Raw genomic sequence first — 24494 nt, 5'->3', positions numbered from 1 at the left:
CTTCCTTCCTTTGCCAGCCAAGAAAGCCCAGAGATGCATACAGAGTGTAAGATGATAGTGAGTGAATGCCCAGCTCCTCTTGAAGGCTTCTGCGCACTGGGATTTGGACATAAATCAAAAATATAAGACAGGTGGATAAGCAGAGCTGGTGGGTAGAATCCCAGAAAGATGCAACAGCAGTCTTAGGGTTAAGGGGTTATTAAACTCACTCTCTTCAGAGTCATTTCTCAAAAGTGACATGGGCACCCATTTTTTCCTCTTATACCTCAAAATTTAAATACAATGGGGATGGCTCTGTGGAAATAAATGACTACAAAGAAACTTGCTATTACTTGGTTTTGAAAGGCATATTTCATCACTTTCAATCCAAAAATTTGAGTGTGGATGTTAACTGAAACCCCAGGCAGTATAACCTGATTTCCAGGGCAATGGAGTATTTGGACGGGTATCTTATTTCATGGATCAAATAAGACCAGATCCATGCTGCAAGTGGGAATCCACAAGGATTCAAGTCCCCAAACTGACCTCCATTTTACATTGTGTATCCTATGAGTTAAAGGCCGGTATGTACATATATGTACGTATATATCACGAAAAGTATAATGTGTCTGAACAAAAACCTTGAAATCAATGGTTGAGAGAAAAATCAGAATGGAAAAGAAAAATACCTTATCTCTAGGATCTTATTCAAAGAGAAAAACTCAAGGTCAAACATAACTTTTCATAGTACTTATTCAGGAATCATAGCGCGCGCGCACACACACACACACACACACACACACCCCAGTCTTAGGTTTGGGACTGGCAAAAACAGTATGACCTTGAAAAGAAATGAACTTCCAGTTCCCTTTCTGTCGTGAACAGAAATTTCCATGTGTAGACAGACATTGCCTTAGTGCCCTTGGATAAACAAAAAGAATCAAGACTGAAGAATGAAGTACAAGGAGGCAATGGTTTTGTGAGCATTGGTGTGAAGACTTTGAACAAACATCTGTTTCTGGTGGACCGCACGCTCTTAATACCTAGAAATAAAGGGTGCCGGGGCTCCTGGGTGGCTCAGTCAGCTGAGCGTCTGCCTTAGGCTCAGGTCAAATCCCTGGGTCCTGGGATAGAGCTCCGTTTCACATTGGGCTCCCTGCTCACTGGGGAACCTGCTTCTCCCTCTGCCTGCTGCTCCCCCTGCTTATGCTCTCTCTCTGACAAATAAATAAAATCTTAAAAAAAAAAAATAGAGAGAGTGGAAGACAGAAGAAGGGCCAGAGATATTAAGTATGTTCACCAAATCAATAAAGTGTAATATAGTCTGTGCCCTGCTTCTCTAGGACACTTTTGGAGTTCTAGAAAGTACTGTAATGAATGACAATCCACCTTTCTTCTGAATGTCTGAAACAAATCTTCGGACAGGACATGACCAAATAGAAAAGTATGGGAAGGCATCTGGGCTTAATGATGACTAGTCTTTACAGAACCTTTAATAGCAGACCTCTCAGTATTTTTGTAGGGCAAAGGCATGGACAAGGCCTTCCTTGAAATTCCATTGTCCTCACAGCTGTCATTTAGCACTTGGCATTTTCTGCCTTGAGTTACAGTTCGTTGTCTTCATGGAAATGCCTTTTTCCTCCTGGCTAGATCTAAAGTTCCCCAAAGACAGGAATCCCCACAGTACCCCATCTAAAGTCTTGTATTCAACAGAAATGCCATAAATATCTGCTGGTTGATACTCGATATAAATACAAAGGGTATATATGGATTTTTTAACAGCAATATTTTCAGACAATTCCTTGAATAACAATGTGAAGTATTTGGACTCCTCCCATGATGGATTTGTTTTTCACATAGAATTTAAAATTTTGAGTACCTTTTGCAACATTTTAACATACATAACTTTCAGTATCCTTTACAAACCTGTAAGTCTAGGGCACCTGGGTGGGTCAGTCAGTTAAATGTCCATCTTCAGCTCAGGTCATGATCCCAGGGTCCTGGGACCGAGCCCCACATCAGGCTCCCTGCTCAGCAGTGAGTCTGCTTCCCCTCCCCCCGCTCCCTCCCCCCACTCCTCCCACCCTCATCCTGCTGGCTCTCTCTCTCTCTCTCACAAAATAAGTAAATAAATAAATATATTTAAAAAAAAAAACAACTCTATAAGTCTATACAAAAACCAGTTTGAACTTTTTTTAAATCTCCATCCACCCTTAAGCCTGTATAAAAGGCATTATTAAACCTGATGTGTCCATATTGGCAAAATGATTAGAACAATGCCTTGTGTATAGATACACGTGTGTTCACAATTATTACTGAAGGCATCCATGGCCAGTTGCATTACTGGCTCTTCACTCTCTCCCTACAGTGGAATTATAGGTCTACATTCTGCTATATGGCTTTGCTATACATCTTAGAGTATCCATAAGGACAATGTAAAGCGTGTGTGTGTGTGTGTGTGTGTGTGTGTGTGTGTGTGTGTGTTTAAAATCTCCCTGGCTAACTTTAGGCTTTATAACCTTAAAATTTTTTTTAAGGGTTTTATTTATTTATTTGACAGAGAGAAAGATTACAAGTAGGCAGAGAGGCAGGCAGAGAGAGAGGGGGAAGCAGGTTTCCCGCTCAGCAGAGAGCCCGATGTAGGGCTCGATCCGAGGACCCTGAGACCATGACCCAAGCCAAAGGCAGAGGCTTAACCCACTGAGCCACCCAGGCACCCCAAGACTTTATGACTTTTATCAGTGAAATGTTAGAACATGAGATACAAGCAGATGTACTTTAAATGTACCTTTGTGGTTTTGTTTGGCCTCTTAAGCTTCTGGATCCAGCCTGGGGAAATGTGTGTTTCTGGCAGCTGCTGCTCTCCCAACACCAGATCTGGAGAACAGACTTAAGCCCCAAATGAAAGAGCCACTCAGTCATCCCACAGACCCATGACCCAAAGATCACTGAGAAAAATAGCTAATGTTGTAAGCCACTGAGGTTTTTTGAGTTCTTTATTATACACTATTACCACAGGAAAAGCTGACTAATGCATGTCTTTCAAAGAAAAGGACATGGTCACAGTATGGATCAGACACAGAGGGAACATCCTTTTTTTCTCAAGTTTAGGCATTTAGTCACTCAACAAATTCTTAATGAGCACTTCCTGTGTCCCAGAGATGGCAACAGAGATTTACAATGAATACTATGGGAACCTGGGTGGCTCAGTTGGTTAAGCATCTGCCTTCTGCTCAGGTCATGATCCCAGGGTCCCGGGATCGCTGCTGGGTGGGGAGGCTGCTTCTCCCTCTGCCCCTCTCCCCACTCATGCTTGCACTCTGTCTCTCTCTGAAATAAATAAATAAAATATTTTTTTTTAAAAAAGGCACAAAATATAGAGAGCAAACATTACTAGAACAGCAAGGAGAAATAAATCTTCAATCTCAGTTGGAGATTTCAACACTCTTCTCCCTGTAATCTGTAGAATAAGTGTACAGAAAAAATCAGTAAGGCCAGAGGAAACCTTCTAACACTATCAACCAACTTGACCGAATCAACATTTATGGAAGACTCCAAATTGTCAACATATGTTTTCTTTGTGAAATACACATTGAACATTCACCAAGGTAAACAATGTTTTTGGGCAAAAAAACATACCTCAACAATTTTTAAAAAGTTAAATTATGCAAATAATTCCTAAGACCACAGTGGAATTAAATCAGAAATCATCAAAAACATATTGGGAAAACCCCTAAGTCCTTAGAAGTTAAACAGCATATTTCTAAATAACTCATTGATCAGAGAGTATTTCACAAGAGGCATTAGAAAATATTTTGAGCTGAATAAAAATAATAAAGCTTATGAAGTTTGGCAGATGCAACGAAAACAGTGTAGAGGGAAATTTATAAGATTAAACATTTATATTAGAAATAAAAGGGTACAAATCATTTATCTAAGTTTTTGCTTTAAGAAACTATAAAGAAGAAGAGCAAATTACAGCAAAAAAAGCAGAAGGAAGGAAATAGTAAAGATAAAATCAGAAATCAATGAAATTAAAAACAGAAAAAGCAAAAAAAAAAAAAAAAAGAAAGAAAGAAAGAAAGAAAAGAAAGTCAATGAAACCAGAAGCTGGCTCTTCATCAGGATCAGTGAGATTACTGAGCATCTAGCTGGACTGATCAAGAAAAAAGAGACAAGATACAAATTGCCAATATCAGGAACAAGAGAGGCAGTATCATTAAGGATTCTATAAACACGAAAAGGAAAAAAAGAGAATCTTGTGAAAAATTCCATGTCAATAAATTTGACAAGTTATAGAAGAATGGTTCAATTCCTTAAAAAAGATAAACTACTGGGCACCTGGGTGGCTCTGTTGGTTAAGCGACTGCCTTCAGCTCAGGTCATGATCCCAGAGTCCTGGGATCGAGTCCCACATCAGGCTCCCTGCTCCACAGGAGACTGCTTCTCCCTCATCCACTCCCCCTGCTTCTGTTCCCTCTCTCCTTGTCTCTGTCAAATAAATAAGTAAAGCAACTTTTAAAAAGAACAAAGTTGGAAGAGCTAACATTACTTGATTTCAAGACATTATGAACTGACACTAATCAAGACTGTGCGGTATTAGACTTGCAATAGATAAATAGTTCAGTACAGCAGTAACAGAATATCCAGAAATAGACGCACATAGAGGAATAACTGATTTTGACAAAGTGCAAAAGTAATTCAGTTGAGAAAACATAGTGTTTTCAACAAATGCAAATTTTCTTTATGCAAAAAAGCAACTTCAGTACATACCTTGCACACACACAAAAATTAACTCAAACTTGATCTTAGACATAAATGTAAACCCTGAAGCCATGAAAATATGAGAGAAATATCTTCATGACTTTAGAAATCGTAGGCAAAGATTTTTTTAGATACAGCCCCAAAAGCAGACTCTAGAAAAACACTGATAAATTGGATTTCACCAAAACTACAAAGTTTCTGTTCTTCAAAAGACACTGCTAAGAGAATAAAAAGGTAAGGCACAGACAGGGACAAAAATATTTGCCACGTTAAAGGACTTATATCCAGTAAATCTAAATACTTCTTAAAATTCAAGAAAACGAAAGCCCAATTTTAGAAAGTGGACAAATGATCTCAGCTGGCGCTTTACCAAGGAGGGCATAAAAATGGCAAATTAGCATACAAAAAGATGCTCTATGTCACCAGTAACCAGGCAAATATTAAAACCACTTCACACCTGAGATAGGGCTTCACACCTCTGACAATGGAACGAATAAGAGGACTGTCAGGACCAGGTGCCGGTAAGAATTCGGAGCAAGTAGCACTCTCCTACGTTGCTGGCAAGGAAAAACAGGTTGGCAGTTCCTTCTAAAGTTACCTACCATATACTTGCCAACGATGCAGGATTTCACTTTTAGGGATTTTCCCGGGGAGGAAGGGATAGGGGAAGGTGTGAGTAGGTGACTTTTCGTAGCAGCCTTATTTTGATAGTCAAAGACTTGCAATCGCCTGCATGTGCGTTAGTCGGTGTGTGGTTAAACAGTCTGTAATGCTTCCATGCATGAACACTTTGCTAATATAAAATGCCCCCCTCTGATCCATGAGACAGTTACTGATGAATGGTCCAGTGCATCAGTCCGAGTGACAACTCCAGATTCAGAAGGCCGCACGCTCAATTTTCCATGTATAGGATGCCATAGACGGCAAGTTTGTGTCCCCGAAATTTATGTGTTAAACCAGAACCCCCAGTGTGGTGGCATTTGGAGCGGGGGGCGTTGGCATGAAGGGGATTCGGGCCCTTGCCCCTTGGGTCATGCAAGGACTCGGCGAGAAGCACCAGGAAGCAGGCTTTCCCGGGAGGCCGAATCTCCTAGTACTTCCAGGTCTTGAACTGGACCAAACGAATTCTGTTCTGCTTAAACTACTCGGTTTATGGTATATTTGTTGTAAGAGCTCTGATGATGGACGAAGATGTAGGATGATCTGAAAAAAGGCAGAATGATAGAGGGGCAAAACCCAGAGCGATGTTGCTAGAGGGGATGGAGAGTGGGCTGACGGCCAAGGGGCATGAGGGAATTCTCGTGCAGTGACAAAAGGGTTCTATGCCTCAGTCGTGGCAGTTACCTGAGCGTGTGCACCTGTCAGTACCAACAGGGGCCTTGAGAACTGCCCATGGCAAATCTGTCAGTGGGACCAGACCCACACCTGGACTCCCTGGGTGATCTTCCACATGGTCTAGTGAGAGGAGCCTGTGTGGCGACCCTGGTGTCTGCTCTGCGTGGGGACGGCCGAGGCACCCCCTCCTCCCCGTCCTGTTTTCTCATGTGTAAAATGCCTCACTTGAACTATAAATGTCAAGCTCAGTCCAGCTCCAAATTACTGTGACTTTCCCCAGGGCTCTTTCCTTGGGTGAGAAAGAATAGCTTTGCCAGCGCAGCCCCCATCTGTCTAGCTTTAGACTTTCCAGGGCTGTCACAGACATCGGCTCGCTAGCCCTCACAAAATACTGTGCCGTGGTTCATTGTCCCTGTTCTGTTGCTTAAGAACTGAAACCCAGAAAGAGAAATGGATTTCCCCAGCCACGAAGTTCTCACAAAAGCCAAGGGCAGTTCTCCTATCTCCTTTTGAGGGGCCTTGTCCCAACGGTAGGTAGGGCCAACTCTTAGGCTCCAGATCTTTCTAGAAGTCTCTCTGTTCTCCATTAGGCTTAGGGATCTCATGAAAATCATGTATGTAGTCCAGCCATTTCCAAGTCAGGTAAGCAAAAAACTGACGACACAGAAAACGGCATTTCTATACTGTGAGGCAGACGGGTCTGTGGATCCAGAGTGGGACCTGCGACGGTGGCCACCGAGCTGCTGACGGGAAATCCTGCAATAACGGGAGTGCTCAGTAATCCTGAATGTCAACCGCGTGCCAGGCCCTGCTCTGAATGTTCTATGCGTGTTATCCCATCACATCTTCCCAGCCGCCCATAGGGTCACCACAGTTAGCCCTGTAACCCACATAAAGTGTGGAGAGCTGAGCTCAGAGCACGGCCCATTCCCTTCCTGTTGTCCTTTCCTACATGTAGCCGCATGTTCACTTTTTAAAATCTTAGGAAGTTCTATTCCACTGGAAAAGTAAACAAAGGAAGGGAAGGCGTGGAAAAGGGGGGGAGGGAGGGCAGGCGCGGGTTAAAATCGAGTGAGTTGAAGATGAGCGTCGGCACAGCTATCTGGGAAGATGGCGGTTGCCCAAGAGACTCATGGGAGGCCCAGGAAACAGAAGAGAGGGGAAGGAGGCAAAAGGGCTACGGGGTACCCAGCACCAATCCCCACGCATGTACATACACGCACAAACACACACACATCCAACACATTCACACACACACAAATGTACACATCCACACCCTCACACACCCATACACACCCATGCCTACGACCCTGGCCTCCCTGACCTTCCTGCCTGCATCCTTCACATGGGACTGCCCTGGCTTGTCTCCCTTGTGTGTTTATTTAACTTAGGGCCTGCTTTAAAGGGCCCTTCAAGAAAGGCAGAGGGGGAGCCGTGGGGGAAACAACTCTTTAAGGGGAAATTAGTGGTCAGAAAGGAGCCAAGATTGACAGCTCAGAGGGATACAGCCGCCTGGGAAGCCAGCAAAACCCTGCAGGAGGCCTCCCTGCCTTTCTGCCCTGCCCCCCACCGCCCCTGTGGCGCCCACCCCGCCCTCCTTCCTGTCCTCTCTCTGCAGTGGGTGCTGGTCACCCCTAATGCCCCAGGCTTTTCCTGTCATACTTGATTTTGTGTTGAGTGAGAACATCTTTTTAAGATAGTATCTACAGCAAACTCGAAGCCCAAGTCATTACAAAGACCAAGTCTGACGCCAGGGAGCGTGGCCTCTCTCCCGCGGCACCACGTCCTGGGGGGCTGAGCCCAGTCAGTGCCAGGCGCACCCGGGAGAGCTTATCTGAATGTCGAGAAGAGTAAATCCTGATCAGGAGACCCCGTGTAGGGGAGGAAAACTTCCTTTCTTCCCTTCTAGGTTCTTTGGTCTAATAATTCATTTGACGCAAAACAGATCAACAGGAGGGGGCAAGAAAGTAAATGTTAATTTTCGATGTGGAGAGCTCACAGAAATACGAGACTCCGGGAAGTGACCCAAGTGGACAGTTTTAGACCTTACAGACAAAGAAACAGTGAACTTGTGACAAGAAAAAGAATTGACAAGACAGCGAAGTTTGCGGTAGTAAATTAGTGAAGGAAGACAGTAGGTTTTTATCACTTTTTTAGCCCTGAATTCCATATCCCTGGTGATAGGCCTGTCTCTTTACCTCCTCGTACAAGGAAGGTACCTTTCACTGGGGAGATTTATTTCCTACTTTCAGGGGAACGAAAGAGGGTCAGAGTGTCCTTCACGCACTGTTTCTTGAGTAACTTAAATTCAAAATTATCAATGTATCAAAGTGGCCTATGTGGGGTCAGCCCTCCCTGAAGCCCATCAGTTCCCTCCTCAGAAACTTCCCTGGACGTCTTGCCTGTGAAAACCTGAGCTAACGTCTATGGAGAGCAGGGTCAGGTTAGGAGCTCAGTAGTGGATTTTTCTGTCTCTTACTGAACCAGTCTCAGTCCTGAGAACGTTGTGACTCATTTCAGGAGCAGTGAGGCAGGCGGCTTCCCAAGGTTAGGCCTATATTGTCCAGGCAGTGAGGTATTTCAAAGAGGCATGTCTACGGAAACAAAAGAAAAATAATCGTTCATTATTAGAGCAAAGTAGAAGTGCATTTCTGAATTCTGAGGCTAGCTAGAGGAGAAGATTTCTAAATGTGAGGCTGGCAGCCTCTTCAGACGAAGGGCAGACAGGGGCCGTCTGACAGATTTTCCTGGTTTGCAGTTTGCATGTCTCTGGTGACCTTTCCGGGTGGCGCACATGTCAACAGCCATGAAGACAGTTTCTGTCTCTATGAGCTGCCGTGGTAATTTTTCTGGACTTTCTATCAAGTTGTGTAATTTAGCTTGCATGATGGCTTTGGAAAAAAGACAGGGGGAGGGTCAAAGAGAGAGGGAGAGAAAATCTCAAGCAGACTCCATGGTGAGCAAGAAGCCGGACTCAGGGCTCAGCCCCAGGACTCTGGGATCATGACCTGAGCCAAAATCAAGCGCCAGACGTTTTACCAACTGAGGCACCCAGGCGCCCCTCAGATTGTACTTCTAAAAGCTTCTTGAAGCTAAGAAACCAAGCCAAGGACTTGTCATCAGACTTTGCCTAAAATACCTGTAGATTTGGGTTCATTTCTCTCTTTTCAAGGTCCCCAAAATATCCTGAGGTTCTTGCATCCGCCAGGAAGTGACCTTCCTTGCTCACCTACTAAGGGTTGCTGGTAACCCTATAAGCAAGGCACGAGGCTGATGTTTCTAGGGGAATATATTTGCTCCATTAAAGTCAGTTTTAGTTCCTTAAAGCTATCTGGTCATATTTGAGTCTTTGCAGATCTCCCTTCAACTGGACATTCCAGTTAAAGGCTTGGTAATGTAATCAACGTTTCCCAATTGTGTCCCGTTACAAGAACAATAGTTTTTGTAAGTGCGTGTAAGTAACTGTAGAGGCCTGGAAACGAGTTTCCTCCCTGAGAGTTTCTGAATTCTTGGGTACGGGGGGAGATCAGGTGGGGAGAAAAAGATAAACGTTTCCTCTTTGTTCACAAAGGTCTATTTTACCAAATTGCTCTAAGTCACAGGTAACTTCAGAGAAAAGAGAAAAAAGTGTTTTTTGAATTGGAAAAACATATTAAAAATAAAAGCTATGTTTTAAGCAAAAACTCAAAAAAATTATCAACATCCTCCTCAGTTTATTCAGTCCGTTGTTTTGCTTGAATCAAGTTTTTCTACTGGTTCTGCAAAGTCTTAGCAGGTTCAGGGGATTTTTAGTATATAGTAAAGATGTCAGAAACCTTTATTCTAGAATGCTCTGCATGGAGCCTTTTGCAAACACTTTTGCAAGAGCATCGGAGTGAAACAATAACCATATGTAAATGACAAAGGACCTAAAAAGGGCCATAATCCAAGATCTGTTCAGAGTTCATTAGGAGCAACTGACAAGGAAATTTGCTTATGTCTCTGACACATCACATTTTGAGATAAAACTGGAATTATGACTGATAACATAACACCAGGACATATTGGACTTGTGGGAATTTCCTACGATTTGTAGAGTCCCTATTCCATACAACATGAAGAAGACTTAGTACGACTTTTTATTTGGCAATGTTTCTCATGCATTTGACATACCAAATAAGCCAAATTAGTTTAACATGTCCTTTTTTATGAAAAGAGCAAATACCTTTTTTGAGATGTTCTAGGGACCCTCAGAAATATCACAAAGTTAGTTCAAGGCCCAAAAGAGTTAATGTAGCATTTGATCTGGGGGAAGTTGGCAAAAAATATCACAGAGGTTTTAAAATATTTGGTCAAATAGGAGCTTAGGCCACTGGGAAACAATACTTAGTTATCCATTTAACTGTAGCGGCAAGTAAAGACTTCACGGGCAAATGCAAAAAGTTAAATAGTTATAAAAAGCAAATAAAAACCTTAGCTCTTGTAACAGGGAAAACTCAGGGAAAACTCTGTCCTTTTAACAGAGAGAAAACCAAATTCTAATTTCATGCCAACTTATTTTTGATATTAAAATTTCCTTAACTTAACTAAATTCGTTCTAATCTTAGTCAGCTTGACTACACATTAAAAGCCTTTCCAAAGATTTCTTTTTCCATAAACTTTCTACAACTTTCTTCATACATTTAGATTTTGTCTTATGTTTTTCCTCTTTTCCATTTTGAAATAATTAGCCTCTCTTTAGGATAGAATTATTTAATTCCCCTCAGCAAAATACATATTCCATTCCTTCTACCTTTTTTTTTTTTTAACTGAAAACACACACCCTGTTTTCTTGGCATTTAAAGATGTTTCCTTTATTATTTCCGGTGGCTTTAATTACATATATTAGCATTTTTAACCCTTAAAAACCTTAACTTTTTAGTTAAAATAAAGAAATAAATTATTATTAACTTTTATATTAGCATTTTTTGTGTTGGCAAATTTACAAATACTTTTTTACAGTTTCTGGAAATATGTTTTCTCACAGTAAATTTTTCAGTATGTCACAGGGTGTATTTACAATTGGACCCAACTACCTTTAGTTTCTCTGTAGAAAGGAAGCCTGGTTTTATCAATTAATGTCTTAGTGTTTTATCTTATTTGGAAATGATCTAGATAATAAAATTCTGTCATTTAATTTAACATAGCAAAACTTTTAACAGTGGAAGTTACCAAAGAGATTGAAGTAACTATTTTTAGGTAGACATACCGTGAAACAATCATTGGAAAAAATTCACTTAAAAACGATTACCTCCCTTACATCTGTTTAATTCATTTGTTCTTAACAACCACAGATTACTCATGAAAATTTCATGAAATATTAAAGAGGTTAGCCTTCATCTTAAGTTATTATTATTATTATTATTATTATTTAAGATTTTATTTATTTATTTGACAGAGAGATCACAAGTAGGCAGAGAGAGGAAGGGAAACAGACTCCCTGCTGCGCAGAGAGCCCAATGGGGGCTCCATCCCAGGGTCCTGGGATGATGACCTGAGCCAAAGTCAGAGGCTTAACCCATTGAGCCACCCAGGCTCTCCTATCATTATTATTATTATTTTATGCTGACCAATTTTGTAACTGAGATAGCACCCGCTTATTTGACTTCTAGTAAATCTATGTAGAATAAACATATTATACTTAATGCTCGTCAGTTTAAAGCCATGCCTTTATTAATTAAACCAACAAACTTAAATTAGCTTTTGTTTACTAAAACTTATCCCAGATCATGTGCACTTGAAAAACACTTGGGTTAGTTTCTATTATGTTTCTAAAATTTAAAAATACTTAATTGATACACACTTATTTTTAAGACAATTAAGTTGAGATATTTTACAGAGTAATGTTCACAATACCATGCAGTGGTAGAAAGATATCCCGTTTGGAATGCACATACATAGACATACATAAACAGACAGACACACACCAACAACGATCTCCTAGCTTTAATCCCAAAACTTTAGCCGTGAATGGGGTATAATGTAAAACTGAACTCATTTTTTTTTTTTAACTGAACTCATTTTAAAAGAAGTATGTCCAAAAAAAAAAAAAAAGGAGAAGAAGAAGAAGCGTGTCTCTGGTAGACAGAACAAATTAAGGTTACCCACTGAAAGGGTTTTGGGGGGTATTTGTTGTTATTTGCTAGTATCTGTGGAGAAGACTTTTAAGATTTGAATTTGTCCTTGACAAATGATCTTAAGGAGGCTGTGGGCAGGAGAGCCTGTCTAACAGTTTGTAATTTTATTTTTTCTTAAGTTTTTATTTTAACTCCTGTTGGTTAACGTGCGGTGTCATATTAGTTTCAGGGGTACAGTATAGTGATTCAACAGTTCCATCCATAAGTGTCTTCCTTAATCCCCACCCCCGCCCATTTCCCCCACCCCGACCCTCCCCCCTCTGACGACCATCAGATTGTTGTCTATAATGGAGAGTCTGTTTCTTGCTCTGTCTCTCTCTCTCTCTCTTATTTTTCCCTTTGCTTGTTTGCTTTGTTTCGTAAATTCCACATGTGAGTAAAATCATGTGGTAATGCCACCCCTATCAAAATACCAACAGCATTTTTCACAGAACTAGAACAAACAATCCCAAAATTCATATGGAACCACTGAAGACCCCAAGCGGCCACAGCAATTTTGAAAATAAAAGGAGGGGGGAAAAAGCAAAGCTAGAGGCATCACAGTTCCTGACTTCAAGCTCTATTCCAAAGCTGTAGCCATCAAAACAGTATGGTGCTGGCACAAAACCAGACACACAGATCCATGGAACAGAACAGAAAATTCAGAAATAAAACCCACAATTGTGTGGTCAGTTAACCCTCAACAAAGCAGGAAAGAAAATGCGATGGGGAAAAGATGGTCTCTTCAGCAAATGGCGTGGGGAAGACAGGACAGCTACACGCAGAAGAATGAAACTGGACCGCTTTCTTACACCAGACACAAAAATAAATTCAGAATGGATGAAAGATCTCAGTGTGAAACCTGAAACCAAAAAAAATCTTAGAAGAGAACACAGGTGGTGACTTCTTCGATAACGGCCGCAGCAACTTCTTTCTAGGTTTGTCTCCTGAGGCAAGGGAAACAAAATTTAAAAATGAACTATTGGGACCACATCAAAATAACAAGCTTCTGCACGACAAAGGAAACGGTGAACAAAACTGAAGGCAACTTCCAGAAAGGGAGAAGATACTCACAAATGACATGTCTGATAAAGGTTAGTATCCAAAATCTATAAAGAATTTCTAAAACTCAACACCCCCCCCAAAAATAACAGTTTGTATCTTGAAAAGGCTCACCCCCCCTCCTTTTACTACCCCCCCCTGCCATTCTCAAGTGAGTTTTAATTACCTCCTGGGGTATTTACATTCTACAAATCTGGTAAGATTTACATCTTTAAGGAACAGAAAGAATGCAAACCCTCGGTGGAGAGATTAGGCTGCAGAGCTCTATTTAAATCTTGTAGGGAAAGAAAGGGTAGAACTGGCAGCTGGGTGTTTCCTGGATTTTTCTGGGGAAGGTGGAGGAATTTGGGGAGCTCAGGGAGTTTGCCGAGGAGATGAGACCAAATTTAAGAAAGGGAATTCATATTGGATGTGGACTTTAGTTTTAAGTTTAATTTCCATTCTTTCATCTTGCTAAGAGGCTCCCTAAGGCTAGCTGTTTTACTTCTTTGTATCCAGTCTTTAATTTGCACTTTCCATAGGTACCAAGAAGACAATTGTTTAGACTGAAGAAAATATTCCTAATTATAAACTTTTCCAAATCAAAATATTTATCATCTGCCCATTTCAATAGTGACTCAGACCGATATGGCTCCTTATAGTTAACACAGGAGGTAAGAGACATCCCAAAGGAGAGTGCCAGAGATGCAGCCCTCACAAGATCCAGAAAGTTCGCACCCAGGATTGGTTAGCCTAAGAAAGCAAAGTCATGTGTGGTGTAAACTGTGTCTTCAGTCTCTCATGAAAAGCTAAGACCTCCAATCACAGACCCACTAGTCTATGATACCTGGCAGGCACTCCTGGGACAGGACTTTCCCAGCACTAACAAGACAACGAAGGTTAAGATGACAAAGGCCCCTATGGACTGGGACCCCTCATGACCAAGTCCCCGGAGAGCTGGCACAGTGGGACAGAGAGAGGGCCGCTTAGGACTCATGTCTCAGAACCCCAGTCTATTCGACTGTCTACCAGATGTATAAAAGTTTGTGAACCTTCCAGATGGTGGAGGCCAGAGAGGATATTCTCACTGGCCACAAAGCCAAGGTGTCAAGCCATAGAACAAAACACAAGGAAAACCTCATCCAGTTTCTTACAGAGGGAACCCACAGCAAAGGTCACCCGGAGCAGACCCCAGGCAGGTGAGAACTGGGAGTTCACCCGTCTATGAGGGCGGCTCCAACGGGTTAATGGGGCCTATGCCTTTGTTCTACCCTCTGGTTTTCCTCCTTATGACAAATGACACAAAAGACAGAGACAAGAGAAAACAACGACCATCACCGGGAAAGAACAAGATTGATAGAAATCGAGGGGACTATATCAATTTGATTATATCAATTTGATTATATCAAATCTTTACCAGATTCACTATACCCAAAGAATTAGTTAACACAAAAATCTTCCCCTGGTAATCCTGGTAAATGAAGAAAAGAAAAAAAAAAAGACTCTGGCAGCCACTCATGTGTACACTATACTTTGTAGGCAGAAACACAGAAGGCTGGTGTGGTAAGAAGGTCATTCTTACCTTCTGCCTGCTCTCATCTGGGGTCCTGGGACTTCTCAGTGGCCACAGCAGCAGAACGAGCCATGCCCAGGCCGTGAAGTGCCCCCCCACTGGGCACCAAAACTGGAGGGGAAGGAAACTTTTTCTTTCTTCCCTTCTAGGTTCTTTGCTTGGTCTGATGAAATAGGCACGAAGGAGATTAACAAAGGAGAAAACAAATCGTTATTCTGTACGTATGAGAGCTCCCAGAAATATGAGACTCAAAGAAGTGACCAAAGCAGATGGCTTTTCTACCTTTTAGACAAAGAAATAATATATTTGTGGAGAATTGACAAGACAAGTTTGGGCTTGGGGTACTACATTGGTAAAGTAACAGTGTTTGTTTATATGCCTTCTTGGCCCTGAATTCCCCATCTTATAGGTAAGGCACCTTTCGTGGGGGAGATTTATTTTTTGCTCTCAGGGGGACAAAGGAGGGTCAAAGTGTCCTTCCTGCATTGGCTGTTTCTGAAGTAACTTGAATTCAAATTAATCAAGATGCCAGAACACTCTATCTGAGGGCAGCCAGCCCTGAACCCCATCACGGGGTTCCAGCCCCAGCTTTGTCACCATCTAGCAACGTGATCAGGCCACTCAGCCTCTAGGGACTCATACTTCTTATCTGTCTGAGAGTGACATGTGTCCTGCCCACCTCACAGGGTGGTTAAGGGGAAAAATGAGATAAGGCATAGGAAAGTGCCTTCCACAAATGAGCTGATGATAGGTACCCCACAAATGTTTTGTTGGTTGACTGACTGCCCCAATGATTGATAATGCCTTGGGGGAGAAGGCCTTCTTGCTTTTTTTAAAAACACTTTTTACCAGAAGCTAAGGGATAATGGATATAGTCTTCAGGGGGAAAGACATTATTACAAGTATCAAACTGGTTTGATGGTATTTTGGCCAAGGAGTTTCCTACTCCCTCCCTCCTCCTGTGGAATTCCTGACCCATTTAATGTGACATGTCTGTGATGGAGTCTCTAATTAAAGACTTGCAGGAAAGATAAAAAGTCATTACGTCTCATTTTAGGAAGCACTCACATTACTTAGGGTTTTCAGTGAGAAGCCCCAGGGAACGTCTGTCTTCTGAGACTTGGCAAACCTACCAGCTTTCCTAGACTTTTCTGTACTCGGCCACCAAGATGCAGACAGTAGGAGGCTCTAAGGGCCTCACCAACCACCCTGTTGGGTGCAGTGACCCTAGTCTCAGGCTTCAGGAGGAGCTAAGAGAGAAGCAACAAGACCCACCAGTGTTCTAGGCCATGGAGAAAGAGCAGGCACGTCACTCCTGGGGAAGGTGAATCAAGACCCTGCCATAACATAGAGGAGGAGAGAGAAGAGGAGCCCTTGGGGCCATGTTTGACCTGTGTCTGAAAAGGATAACATGGAGATGAGAACTGGGAGTGGGACGAAGAGAGATGCAGTGGGGGCAGGGAGACAAGTCGGGAACCCATGGCAAGGGTTCTGTGGGGAGATGGTAATCGTGGGCACCAAAGTCCAGAGTGAAGAAGTGAGAAGTAGGTGTATTGGTGTCCATCTCAAAGATCTCTGCTAATGTTCTCCTTCGAAGATCAGGAACAAGACAAAGTATATCCACTTTTACCCCTTATTCAACATTGTACTGAGATCTTAGCCAGGGTAGAAAGGCGAAAAGAAAGAGAGTAAAAGGAAGTAAGGAAATGCATGGAGAATGGAAAGGAAGAAATAAAATTGTCTTTATTTGAAGACGACAGGATTCTGCATGTAAAAAGAGATCCTAAGAACTTTTTTTTTTAATTTTAGATTTTATATTTACTTTAGAGATAGAGAGAGATATTGGGGGAAGGAGCAGAGGGAGAGGGACAAGCCGACTCCGTGCTGAGCACAGAGCCCAAGGCAGGGCTCGATCTCACGATCATGACCTGAGAGGAACACAAGAATCCGATGTTCAGTCCACTGAGCCACCCAGGTGCCCCTTAGGGAATCTATTTTTAAAAAATGACCAGAACTAATAAAAGAGCTTAATAAGGCTGCAGGATAGAAAATCCATATAGAAATATTTTTAGGTACGAACAAAAAAACAATTGGCGGGACGCCTGGGTGGCTCAGTTGGTTAAGCAGCTGCCTTCGGCTCAGGTCATGATCCCGGCGTCCTGGGATCGAGTCCCACATCGGGCTCCTTGCTCCGCAGGGAGCCTGCTTCTCCCTCTGACTCTGCCTTCCACTCTGTCTGCCTGTGCTCGCTCTCGCTCTCTCTCTCTCTGACAAATAAATTAAAAAAAAAAAAAATTTATTAAAAAAAAAAAAAACAATTGGCAACTGAGGTAAATCACTTTACAATAGCATCAAAAAATAGTATCTTATGAGATAATTTTAACAAAATATGTGTAAAACCTATACAAAACCCTTGCTGAGAAAAATCAAAGCAAAACTAAAGAAAGGCAGGCATATGCTATGTTTATGCAGTAGAAGACTCAATAGCATTGTCAGTTCCCTCTAAATTGATCTATGGATTCAACAATTTGCCAGTCAATATCCTTAGAGCCATTTTTTTAAAAATAGGAATTAACAAGCTAATTCTAAAATTCATATGTAAGGACAAAAGATCTAGAATAGCCAAGCTGCTTTTAAAAAGAACAGTGTTAGACACGATACAAGATTTTAACACTTACTATAAAGCTACCGTAATTAAGAAAGCCTGGTTTTGGCATGAGAATAAGGGGGTAGATCAATGCAACAGAAGAAGGTCCATAAATAAACCCACTCAGATATGGTCGATTGAGTCTCGACAATGATTTCCTACAATGGAAAGAACAGTGTTTTAAACACATAATGTTGGAAAAGCTGGATAGTCATATGGGAAAAACGAACCTTGACCTGTAATTACACCATATCCCCAAAATTAACTGGAAATGCTAATAGACACTGAAAGTATAAAAATGCCTGGAGAAGAAAATCTTTGTAATTCTAATGTAGTCAACGATCTCTTAGGACACAAAAACATGAGTCACAGAAGAAAAAAAAAACGATGAATTGACTTCATCAAAATTAAAAATGTTTGCTCCTCAAATACATTAATGAGAAGGCAAACCAGAGATCCTGAGAAAGTATTTACAATACTTACTTCTGATAAAGGTCTTGACTCCAGAATATAAATAACGTTAAAACTAAATAGTAATGAAATAAGCAACCCAATAAAAATGGGCAAAAGAAGGGCGCCTGGGTGGCTCAGTGGGCTAAAGCCTCTGCCTTCGGCTCAGGTCATGATCCCAGGGTCCTGGGATCGAGCCCCACATCGGGCTGTCTGCTCCACGGGGAGCCTACTTCCTCTTCTCTCTCTCTCTGCCTGCCTCTCTGCCTACTTGTGATCTCCGTCTGCCAAATAAATAAATAAAACCTTTAAAAAAAAATGGGCAAAACATCGGACACTTTACTGAAGAAAATATATCCAAAAATGCTATGCTTTTTTCAGTCCCAGTGAGTGTGTTGTCCTCAGGTGCGTGCACATGGGTGTACACACACACACACACACACACACTTCCTCCTTGACTGCCTAAAGTTCACTTATCCTTCAAGGCCCAGGTTCTCTTAAGTCATACTCAAGGTCCTTCTTTTATTTTTTTATTTATTTATTTTATTTTATTTTATTTATTCGACAGAGAAAAATCACAACTAGGCTGAGAGGCAGGCCAAGAGAGAGGAGGAAGCAGGACCCCTGAGGAGCAGAGCGCCCCATACGGGGCTCGATCCCAGGACCCTGGGATCATGACCTAAACCGAAGGCAGAAGCTCTAACCCACTGAGCCACCGAGGCACCCCTTCAAGGTCCTTCTTTTCCATGCTGTTCCATATTCTTTTGTATGAGCTTTTATCCTAGAACTTGCCTTGCTTTCTTATGATCATCTGTTTCAGGGTCAGTTTCCTCCACTTTAATGTAAACCCCTTAAAGGAGAAGATTGGGTCTTCTTTCTCTTGTTACTTCTACCACCTAGCATAAGGCGTGGCGTAGAGCAGATGCTCAATAAATGTTTATATGTGGAGAGGTAGAAACATTTCTTCTTTATTTCTTGGAATGCAAATTACAGCCTGGTCCTCTAGGTGTCTCTTAAATTAGGCTCTCCAGGGCAATCGGCAATCTTCGAGTCATGAAACCATAGTATTTTAGAGCTCAGAGGACCTCAGATGTTGACAAATCGTGTTCTGCAAACCTGAGGAGTTTCCCCTGAAGCCACCTGCCAGGACTGGTGGAGATCGCTCTCTATAACTTCACTTTAAAATCCCCTCCTATTAGAACGTCCGATGTTTGTCAATGTTCTGCGTTGGTATCTGGTACTAGAATGGGCCTCTGGCACGTCTGACTAACGAGGTCTATGATCCTTTCCAGTCCTGACCACCTAGTAATAGATGTACCCCAACTCTAATCCTCTCCTGCAATTGGCTTTGGTATGATTTTTGTTCAAAGCCAAGTAATAAAGAGTGCATGAGCCAAATGATAGTTCTCCTTGAGGTTCAGTAACCCATGATCTTCTGTTGGTCTCAGACACACTCCTCAGCGTCACCCTAAAATACACGAGGACCTCCTCTGTGCTTCCAGCCACCCCCCACCCTCCCCACCCCAGTCCTTTGCCTAACCTCCCGTAAGTACCTGTACACCTCCTTCCCTTTCCTACCTTACTGATTTGGGTAAATACCAGAGAGCTAACTGGCTGCAGGAGAGGTAAGAAAGTCCTCTCCCTGGGTTTAAAAAAATTAATTTGCTTTCATACCATAAAGTAATGAATATCCACTCCAAAAATGTAGGTAGTTTGAATAAGAAAAAAGAAAAAAACAGTGAAATTATTATTAATACCATCTTTTTTAGAGTTGACCACTTTGTGTGTGTGTGTGTGTGTGTGTGTGTGTGTGTGTGTGTACAACCAAAATGAGATCGAAGTGTTGTGGAATCTGTTTTCTCCTCTCTAAACCACATATTGAACTTACTCCAATGTCATTAAAATTTTTCTATAAATTTTTTTTCAACAATCCCCTGCCACTGGACATACAGCTTTTTTCTAATTTGCCATCACTGTAACAAATTCTCCAGGGAACATCCTTGTATCAGTATGACTAAGAATCAGCCTGATTATTTCTTTAGGATAAACTCCTTAAAGTAGAATTCTGGGTCAACGGGTATGTAAAAAATTTAAAACTACTCTTTTCTTTCTATTCCGGGAGAGACAATGTCTTCGTTCAGATTTCGTGAGAGGCGTTCATTAGCACCCACAGCTCCTGAGCTTAGCTCAGGTTGGTTTTTCCCTTCTGCCAACAGTCTCCAGAAGGCTGGCGTCTCCGGCAGCCTGTTTCTCGAGTCCTCCTGGTTGCTCACGACCTGGCCATCCTACTTTCTGCCTCCTAGTGGATGGGTGTGTTCGAATCACGCTCACGCTGGCTTCTGGATCTCTGCATCTCATTGGGCCCTAATTCTGTCTTTTAAGGCCAGGGGCATTTTCCACTGGTAGGTCTGTCATTAGTTTCTCTCTGCCAGAGTTTGTAACACCTTATAATTTGGTTGCCTTGGCCAATTTCATCAAGGTGTTTCCACCTTATGGATCATGAGTCCAGATTAAATGGGCCACACCTAAGCGGGTCCGCCCAGCCCCGCCCAGGGCCCCACCCTGCGTCAGTTTCAGCCCGGACTTCAGGACACTGGTGTGTTTTCTGATTTCCATCCCGGATGATCATATACGGACTGAAGAAGCCAGACTCCATGGTCAGCCCACAGAGTGCCTTCAGTGGTGACCACACCTAGGAACTTTAAGACTCCACCTCACTTCCCCCCGGGCTGCAAACTTTCCATGAACCTTTCCATCTGCATGCTCCGTCCTTCTCCCTGCTTGCTCTAGACCTATGAGGGGCTGACCTTGAGGAGCTGCCCTCAAGAGACTCCACAGCCCTCTGGCATCCTCTTGGGTTCAGGCAATAGGGAGCCCTAGAGGAAATTCGGAGGAGGGAGGAGCGTGAGGCGGGGGCATCCACTCACTGAGCTATCTCCCTTGGAATTGTTGCTAAGTCCTTCCACCAAAAGTCACTGCCTTGTCAGGGAGCCCTCTTCTCCCAGCTCTCTCTCTAGGTTTTTCCACCCACACCCTCTCCTTGCCCTTTCAGTCCGAGGGGTGGTACAAGCCCTCGGGCTTCCAACTCATCCCTGGGGCTCCCTGACACCTTGCCCATCCCTTGTAAATAGTCTCTTTATTGAACTCTCCTCAAGTTACCCAATAAGAGCGTACCATCTGTTTTTTACTAGAACCCTGACTGATAAAATAGGGCTGGGATAATGCTGTTAGGGGGCTGGGCTGGACGCGGCCCAAGTCCATCAGACAGACTGCAGGGAGCCCAGGTCCCTTCTGGAGTTGAGCCTCTCCTTCTCTCGGATCCATAAATGTTTAGCACTTTTGGAGTTCTCACTTTTTTTTTAATATAAAAGAACTTCGACATTCTCTTAACAAGAGCTATTGTGGGTGTTCGCGCACTTTCCGTGCGTTTATTAAACAAATATTTATTGAGCGCCTCCTACGACGTGCCAGACGCGGAGCTCCACAGCGCGCACGCAACCGTGAGCAAAGCGGCCCTGCTCCGTGCTGGCGCGGTGACACCAGTCACCCTGAGTGTTCTGCAGAGAATTGCTTCCTGCAAAGAGAGGTGTCTTGTGTTAGATGTCCTCCCACCCGCCGAAGCTGAGCAGCGCCTTTTGCCTCTGAGAGTTTATATCCGACATCTCGTGATATCCGAAAAGAACTTCGGAAGATAGGAAGGGAATGCAACTGAACAAAAGGAACAGTGTGGAAGGGAGGAGAGCCTCCATGTCCTTGCGGTCCAGGTTTGCCTGGAGCGCCCACGAGGCTGATCGGTCTTGGCACGGCTGTGCCGCTGTTGTCACCTTCCTGCCATCCGCCCTGCCTCTGCTCTTCCCATGTCCGCCTCATTCTCACCCCTGCCCGCCCAGCCTGTTAGGCAAGGTGTGCATGACCCAGAATGCTGGCAGCGATGGCCCCGTACCCCCTTTCTTCTTCCTGACATGGTCTCCCTCCCAGCCTGTGTCTTCAGGAGACTGAACCTTGCATTCGGCCACCATTTCCACCACCACCCAGGGCTAGGGAAGTTGGGGTCTCTTCTCAATCTCTCCCTCCTGGTCCCTTGAGGCCCAGCTCCCAGCACGAGCTGTGGACCACCTTCTTCTCTGAGAAGTCCCAAACCCAAGAGCTCTTCTTTTAATCAATCCCCTGTTAATATCTCCTCTTCCAATGCCTCAAAAAAAAAAAAATTTTTTTCTTTTCTTTCTTCTCTACTCTCTCTCTGGGCCTTCTCTCTTTTCTCCTGTCTATATTTTTCTCCATTCTCTACATTTTGCCTCTCGCTCTCCTAAGAAGAGCTACAAGAGTTCTTTGCTTTGAAGAACAAAGATTCTCCTGGAGATTAAAAGTAAGCAAAACTGATGGGTGCCTGGGTGGCTCAGTCAGTTAAGCGACTATCTTCGCCTCAAGTCATGATCCCAGGGTCCTGGGATCGAGCCCCACATCGGACTCCCCCTACTCTGTGGGGGGCCTGCTTCTCCCTCTGCCTGCTGCTCTCCTCCTTGCTTGTGCTCTCTCTCGCTCTCTCTCTGCCAAATAAATAAATAAAATCTTTTTTTTTTAAGTAAGCAAAGTTAAAAACATTTGAAATTCAGTCAACATGTTTAAAATAATGATGATGTTGATAATAATAACAATAACAGCTTTCAGTTACTACATTTTCTCCATCCTAGGCACTGCCCTGAGAACTTTATACGCATAGGCTTATTTAATCCTTCCAAGGGTCCTAGAAGTGAATACTATCATTCTGCCCCGTTTACAGTCAAAGAAACAGGCCCAGAGAGGGCCTGCGACTTGCCCAAGGTCACACAGCAAGAGGTAGGGCTGGATCTGCAACTCAGGCCTTCTAGATTCCAAATTCCAAATTCCAACCTCCTTGCCTTCGCTGCCGCACAGAAGGGATCCTGTTCTAACTTCTCTTGAAAGGACCCAGCTTGTGCTGCAGAAGTAGCCCCCTCCAGCTTCCCACTTTGTAAGTTCAAACTTTATGTAATAAGAGCTTCCCTCGGCAAGGCACACCCATCCTCCTTGCTGGGTGGGGGAAGCCTCACCAGGTGAAACCTCCTAGTTACTCCCCATCCCAGGCTGGCCCCATGCTGGGTGGGGCAGTGGGTGGGGAGCCACCCCAAACGGCCTCCTCACATCTGCTCACCCATAAGGAGTCTCAAGGCTGACTCTGGCTGCAGACTGCGCCGCTCTTGACAGCGTCACCCTGTGGACGGCAGCGAACACTCATGGCCTTCCGATCATGGAGAACGTCCGTCTGATCTGTGCCTCTAAAAGGCGTGACTTTCTCCACGATGCAGAGAAAGGCCATGCGCCTGGTTACACTGAGCCGTGACAGTTTAATCATTCACTCAACAAACATGTACAGAGTGTCCATCATGTGCCAGGCAACGCACAGGTATGGGGCTCTCTCTTCTAGGAGTTCATGCCACCATCCGAAGAAGGATGTGTCCCTGTAGTAGACTGAATTATAACTTAGCAAATACCCCCTCTCCCCTCTCCCTCACCCATTCTCTGCCCCACCGAACTGGTACTTGATTGGGTAAAGCACTTTGGCCAATGCGGTGTGCGTGGAAGGGAGAACATGCCACTTTCAAGTAAAGCCTTAAAGAGGCTGTGCAAATATCTGCTACCCCCGCCCCGACTCGAACACCTGTCTTCCAATATGGGATACTGCTGGCCACTGGGGAGCCGTGTTCCTTCAGCTTGGGTCTCCAAAGAAGAAGACATAGGGGAGGAGCCCTGAGCCATAGCACCAACTCAAGGCCACAGACAAGTTACACAAGCAAACAATACATGTTTGTTCCTGAATGTTACTGAAGGCCATTGAAACTTTGAAGTTGTTTGTTCCACAAAATTATCACAACAAAAACTGAGTCACCCAGCTCCACACAGGGCAATACTCCACACCCATCTTCTGGCCTTTTTCTTGCTTTTGGAGTTGAAATCTACAACATCCTATAGTGGTGAGTTTCCCTCCTCCACCCAGGGTATTTGCAGAGCTACCAGTCTGGTGGGGGAAGCTGAACAAAACTTACTGATCTTCCTGTCGTATTGAAGTTCCTGCAGAAACCCCATGGAGCCAAGAACAGCCCTTAGCCTCCGACTATTGTTAATCACGGCTGCCCACAGACACTTCGTTTTCTGTTGTTCATTATCAGTTTCTAAAGTTAACATTAACCACATCAAGGGCAAGCAGTTGTTTAAAAACTCTGAAGGCACCAACCCAGTTTAATGTTTATAACCCCAAACCAAGGCTCTTCAGGAAGACACAAAAACGGGCACTCTGGCTTTAGACCCTTCTCTGGTCACCATCTGGCACACTCTAGGTGTTTAATCATGTTCTTTTAATATCCTTCAGTTCAACAAATATTTATCGAGTACATCTTCTATGTAAGGCCCTGTGTAAGGAGAGGAGAAGGCTCCTACGCTCAGCTCACTCACGTGCCATCTCACGGGAAGAATGAGCACTTACAGAACTAGAATCAAGGACAACGCCATGTAAGGTATGTTGGAAGAAGTGACAGAAAAGGATTGTATCCCATCA

The 24494-nt window shown here is 43.4% G+C and overlaps 1 long non-coding RNA gene across 1 annotated transcript; it reads right to left on the bottom strand.

Annotated features, from left to right (window-relative positions):
* Positions 1–4977: 4977 nt before the first annotated feature.
* LOC116584981 lies at positions 4978–24062 on the bottom strand. Its single transcript, XR_004283410.1, has 3 exons — positions 23986–24062; positions 14836–14989; positions 4978–8672 (listed from the first exon to the last, which is right to left on the bottom strand). It is a non-coding gene; the product is annotated as an uncharacterized LOC116584981 (long non-coding RNA).
* Positions 24063–24494: the final 432 nt, after the last annotated feature.

The sequence above is a fragment of the Mustela erminea genome, chromosome 2, assembly GCF_009829155.1.
Source record: "Mustela erminea isolate mMusErm1 chromosome 2, mMusErm1.Pri, whole genome shotgun sequence".
In the NCBI taxonomy this organism is placed as follows: domain Eukaryota; kingdom Metazoa; phylum Chordata; class Mammalia; order Carnivora; family Mustelidae; genus Mustela; species Mustela erminea.
The sequence above is the reverse complement of the archived record's forward strand: the minus strand, read 5'-3'. Positions and strand labels throughout refer to the sequence as shown.